This window comes from Taeniopygia guttata, chromosome 2 (genome assembly GCF_048771995.1).
Source record: "Taeniopygia guttata chromosome 2, bTaeGut7.mat, whole genome shotgun sequence".
Classification (NCBI taxonomy): domain Eukaryota; kingdom Metazoa; phylum Chordata; class Aves; order Passeriformes; family Estrildidae; genus Taeniopygia; species Taeniopygia guttata.
The window spans coordinates 19,950,083-19,956,214 of NC_133026.1; positions in this window are offsets into that span (position 1 = coordinate 19,950,083).

The window sequence follows — 6,132 nt, forward strand, 5'->3', positions numbered from 1 at the left end:
TTTATTTCTGATCAAGAGGCAATAAAATAAACCTGTACAATTCATATCAAGGCAGAAGAGTAAAGAAATGAAGTGCTTCCAAGGATTTTTCCTTTCTCCTCTGCAATGTGCAAGAAAATCTTGGGACAAGCTTCCTCTTAAGAGTGTTGAAGATCCCACACTAAACTTTGGGGAACTCCTCCGGGGGGAACAAGTAGATATGTAAAGCATTTGAGATTTGGCCAGTATTGCACCTTTCACTGCAAAGAGCAGAACTGAGAATTCATTTATTTATAAATGAACAGAATGGAAATCAAAAGCCTCTTCACTGCCCACTTAAATGATGACTAATTTTTTTTTAACAGCAGTGATGTAGGGGTTTCAGCAATTGATTCTGAGAAGAAGAAATTGTACCTTAGGGAAGATAGGATATATGAATGCAATAATTCTTTTTTTTCCCCAGAATATTTGCATCACACAGTTTCAGGGAAACATAAGTATCAGTAAGACTACATCATTAAATGATTCCATTTTAAATTTTGTCAAATCCAATTAACTGGTCTTTTATCGCTTTGAACTGTTGTACTTTGCTGCTTCTTTTCTTTTTAAAAAGACTTAAATAATTAATTTTTATCTTTTTTTTCTCACTCTCAATTCTCCATATAGTTATATTTTCTTTTACCAATCTCATATGCCTTGTTTTCAGAAACTTCAGTCACCTGCTTGTGAGAGGTAAATTAGTCAGCTCTTAGTTACATACATTTTTTGTAGTAACTCTGTACCCTAAGTCAAGTAATAGTTAAAAAAATAGTGGGATATCCTCTGATACATAAGGATTACCTGTATAGCAAGTAACACTTAGGAAAGAAATGAAAGTAGTTTTCAAAAATGTTCCCAGGCAATGAATCTGCAGTAGTAATAAAGGCAAATTAAGAAGTCTTGGTAAAATCCATCTTTTGATATCTGGCATGTCCCAGATCCCTGGCCTCCATTCTCGTATTTCATTCACTCAAGGTAATGTTAAACATAAATAAACAAATAAACATTTTTTTTAAATTAAAAAACTATATATTTAACCCCCCCCAAATCACACAACCCTCATTAACACTGAAACAGCTGGACTCTGGGCTAGGAGGAGTTGTTACAATTTTTGGAATGCAACAGTGTGGGAACACTGAAACAAAAGAGTTTGACATCGTAGGGAATCAAGAAAAACTGGATAATCAGGGAAAAAAGTCCACTGCACTTGCAATCTAGGAGACAAATATGCATTAAGGATTAAGGATAATTAAAATTTGTTTTGTTGGAACTTCACTACAGGTGTTCTGCACAACTCTACTTGTAATTGCCTCATCTCTCCCTTGGCTGACCAATGCTCAGGTGGTGTCCTCGGCGCCCTATCTTCACTCCTGGCTGCGTCTGCTGCCTTCTGGCCCTCCTAAGCAGAGAGGTGGTGGCTGCTTCATGAGCAAGGGAGACCCAGGCACCTTGGAGAGGGAGTCTGGAGCCAGTAGAAGAGTAATGATGAAAGACTGGCAGTGAGGTACTGAATTATGCAGTTTTTATGAGCATGTTGTGGACATGCCAGCATGCCTGAATCGCTCAGGGGTAGGTATCCCTGATCTCTAACCCCACTTGGGTCAGTGAAGAACTGCACTGTGACAGGATGCAGATACCTCACTCAGAGGAAATGTAAGGATCTGTCCCTCACCTGAGCATTGGACATGGGACATACCCCAGCCACACCAGCTCCTTCTATGTAACAAAGCACCAGCTGCTGCTGTTTTCTGTCATGGTATTCTCCTCCTGAAATCATCTACTTGGCAAAGATAACAATCTAAATAATATTTGAAGAATCTACAAACTGTATAGATAGTTAAAGGGACATTTAAAATAATACCTATAATAGGTATGGAAAGAGATCTATGAACCAGTTGTCCTTGGATTATATCTGAAATAAATGTCTATTCTTGGGATGAATTTGATTGTTACTTCCTAATCTTGCAGGACATCTTAAAGGGGATTTAAAGTACAAAAAAAAGGTAAGATGCAATGAATAGACAAAAATTTCCTATTTAAATGTTCCCTTTTGACTGACATACTTAATAAAGACAAGAAGAAAAAAAATAACATTACCTATATATTTAAATCACTTAATTACTGTGTACAAAAAAACCCTACCGTTCTTGTTTGACAACACTTATTTTTTATTTGTTTCCTTTTTTGTTTGTTAGTTTTCTTTGTTTGGCTGCTTGGTTTTAGCTGGGGTTCTTGTTTGTTTTTAATTTTTCATCCTGATGAATGAGACTGATTTACTCAGAACTGATTTCATAACAGGAGAAGGATACACAGGGCAGGCAGCTCCTAAGAAAGCTTTTTAACACTACTACTGTGCCAAACTGCAAGATGGCATCGGTGTATAGATAAATGTCCCCTGGGGACAAGGGTGCAAACTCATTTTAACTCGTGACCCACACCAGATTTGAATTCAAGCTGGGAGAGCTCCTCATAAGCGATTCCACCCCACTCTCCTCACAGCAGCTAATTTCAGCCGTATCAGTGAGGTCCTGTCTTTTAGCCTCAGCTGTGCCTGCAATAACTCCTAACTTCTCTAAAGCTTTCTGCTGCATAAGCTACCTCCAGACCTTGCACATGACATTTTCTTCATATCCTTTCCTGTAAGATTCCCCAGTATAAGGAAATGGTTGAATAAACATTTCACTGTGAAATGAGTGGGAGAGTAAGCAGCCAAAGCAGGAAATGAAAAATGAACAGAGCCATCAACAGTCACACATAACTTACTCAGGGAGAATTACAATATTAAACATAACATTAAACTAGTCTAGTCTACTACTCTTGCGTTAGCTGTCACTAGGCAGGTATCAGTTACATTAAGGTGGCTCTCTCCTCCAAATAGCAATTATCTGCTAATGTCTTAATGAAATACACCTCAAACATCCCTGTGCAGACTCAAAGTATAATTAGCAATAACTGTACTAAAATGCTGGCACCAATGTAAGGAACTATCCAAACCATGCATTTGAGTGCAACACTTTCATCATCACTAGACCTACTAGCTGCCTTTTGCTTATTTTAAACTTTTTGGGCTAGGTCACAAGTTTTTTGCTGGGGTTGACAAAGACAGAAAGTCTTAATTTGCTCACAGAAACTAGCAGAACTGTTAATGTGTTTTAAATAAGCAACCAAAAATATATCTTTGCAAATGTATCCTACTCCTCTTATGGGAGTGAAGACAGACATAAACCTACCGGGTGAGATAGTGACAAAGAATGCATATTCAAACACAGCTGTGTCTGTTCGTGATTTTGTTCATATTTAAACATAATTTAAATGTCATGCATTATGTATTTTTAAGAAGATATTTTCCCTACAGATAGCAAATACTGCAACCCCAAGAAGCTCAGCACAGCTGCACACAGCTCAAGCCAGTACACATTTCAGATGAAGCTCTCTATGCAGAATGCAGCCCCATTAAGCAAACTCACTGGAGAACAGCCCTTCAATCTATTCATTATACATTAGGTGGTGTATACAAGGAAAATAGAACAGGTTTTATTATTTAACATCTACTTAAGTGTTTAAAAATGCATGCTTCATGGTTGGACAGTTTAAATGGCATTCAGCCTCCATGCACTAAGTCACATGCAGTACTTTTTGGTGACTCTCAAAGTCAAAACTCAAAAGAAATGTTCTTCAGCAGTTGTTTGTGTTTAATAGAACCTTGGGAGCTTTCATAGGGTGGATAGCTAATGATAAACTTAATCTCTAGCTATAAGTAAAGTATATTTAAGATACTGGAAGTATTGCAGCACATTAAATTTTCACAACTTATTTATATCACCAACATGATCTAAGTTTTTCAGCACATCATAGAAAATGATATTGCACTTCCTTAATGAATTTGATTGCATTTTATTGTTTCCTGTTCATTCTTGTTGCTTTAAATTGATGGTAAAAGCAGACCATCTTAATGTGAGACTTCTGCAGTTTGAATAATCCAGTATAGAGTATGGAACATGATCAGCTGCCAAAGAAATTCACTGATTATCATGGAAGATCACTGATCAGTAAGACAGCTAAGAATCTACAACTTCAGCGGAAGGTTGTCAGAATTGAAGAATATTAGATTATAATTTGAAACATTACATACATGCAGAATAAACTGCAAACTCTTGTCAGAAATCTCATTACACGGGTGCAGATCTGTCAGGGTATCTACTAAATGAAGTTATTCACAACTGAAGGAGCAACTGCTGACTCAGCATGCCAACCTCTCCTGCAATCCTTGCTCTACAACGGTGTGAATGTTTCTGAAGTGTTTCACACTTGTGATACTTGACACCTGTAATTTTCCTGTGATTTGTAGCAGTTAATACACTGTTCTTCTAGCTTTTACCTTTTACTGCCTTCAAGATACTCAATTCCAAACTTTGCAGTTGAAGCCATGTATTGCATCTAAATCTCTCTCCATTAGAATTATCTTTCTTTAATACCTTTGTAGAACCAAAGTTGTGTCTTGTTTTTAATACACATTTTGCTGTCCTGAGTAAATGCATCTAATGTTATATTCAAAGGCATTTGTATTTTTTATCTCAAAGTCATGAATGTGAACAGAAACTTGAGGGGTTTCAAAAGTCTGAAATGAAAGTATCTATTTACTGCAGTAATTTCAAACCAGACATTTATGTAGAGAATATAGTTTGAGCTAATCAACCTAAGAGGCCAATTGTTCCATGACAGTACAGAGTCCTCTTCTTCCAGGGAAGAAGCTTATAATTGATGTTGACACTGTATTTTATTAGTTTTGATAGAAAAGTTGAGTTGAAAAAATAAGCTGAACTAAAATAGAGTTAAATATACCAAACATCTTTAACACTTTAAATTTTAAAACCCCAATGAAGCCGGGTGTCATTACATAGTATGGAATACTGGATAAAATAAATTGCTAAAAAGGAACTCTCTAGAGGAAAAAAAAAAACCAAGATCAAATAAAATTATTAATAATACTAGTGAAAAAAGTAGTTTACATTTTTCATCACAAGTCCATCTTCTTTAGACTTCATCCAGCATATGGCAAGGGAAGAACAGAAGGTAGGACTGGTGCAGGTGGGAAGAATTTAAGACATATTTTCTGTGTTTGCACAGGTGTCAAGATACTAAACACTATTTTATACTGAGGAAACTACTCACATGAAAAATGCATGAAGTACAAAGACAATACTGGTTACTTCATAATGCCATTTATAGTTATAACACTTAATGCTATTGAAATAGCCCAATTTATTAAGCTTATCTACTGCACCACTGAAATATGCAAATCTTGAAAGAGAAATTCAGAATCCTCCAAGCTGATGCTTCACTTAGAAGCTTGGGAAGGAAAGGACAAAGAAACCACAGGAAAAAAAGCCAAACATTCAGAAAGCAACAAAGAACAGAACAAAAATTAGACCTGTGTCTAGTTCTATTTCTGCACATTATCTATAAAATAGCATCTTGTATTAAGTGCTAGACTGCACTCAAAGCTTCCTCTTTCATCACACACCTGCCCAGCTCCAATCCCACCCTGATTTCATTTGATTAGAGTGTTCTTGTTGGGATGAAAAAAATTAAGGATTTAAATAACAAACACAGAACCTGTCAACTGGTTGTTGAATTGAAAGTAGTATAGATAAAATTTCATCCCAATGCCATTTGATTGTCCTAGTATCATGGTATGTGCTTCAGAAACCTGATGGAGAGCAGCAGCAAGCATTTTATTTATAAACAGTATAAAACACTGAACAGCATGAGAGCTAGCAGATTGGCACATAGAATCAGAGTGAATGTGACAGCTCTCCATTGCAAGTTCAGATATGCCAGAGGGTAAATTAAAGGTTTCCTATACCAAAGAATAAACCTCACAAAATACTTTGGCTGTTACTGAGCTTAATATTAGGCTACGGAAAAGCTGAGCAAGATCTGTGACAGAAAGGTTTTGTGAGACTTTTGTTTGTTACAAAATACCAGGGTTTATATTTTACCTATATTTTCACATTAAATCCAGAATTTGAATTGAACTGTAGCTTTCAGTGTGCTTTGAGAAATTACAGCAGATGCTTGCTTTCCTACCATATTTTTGCTTGAAGCCTAAAT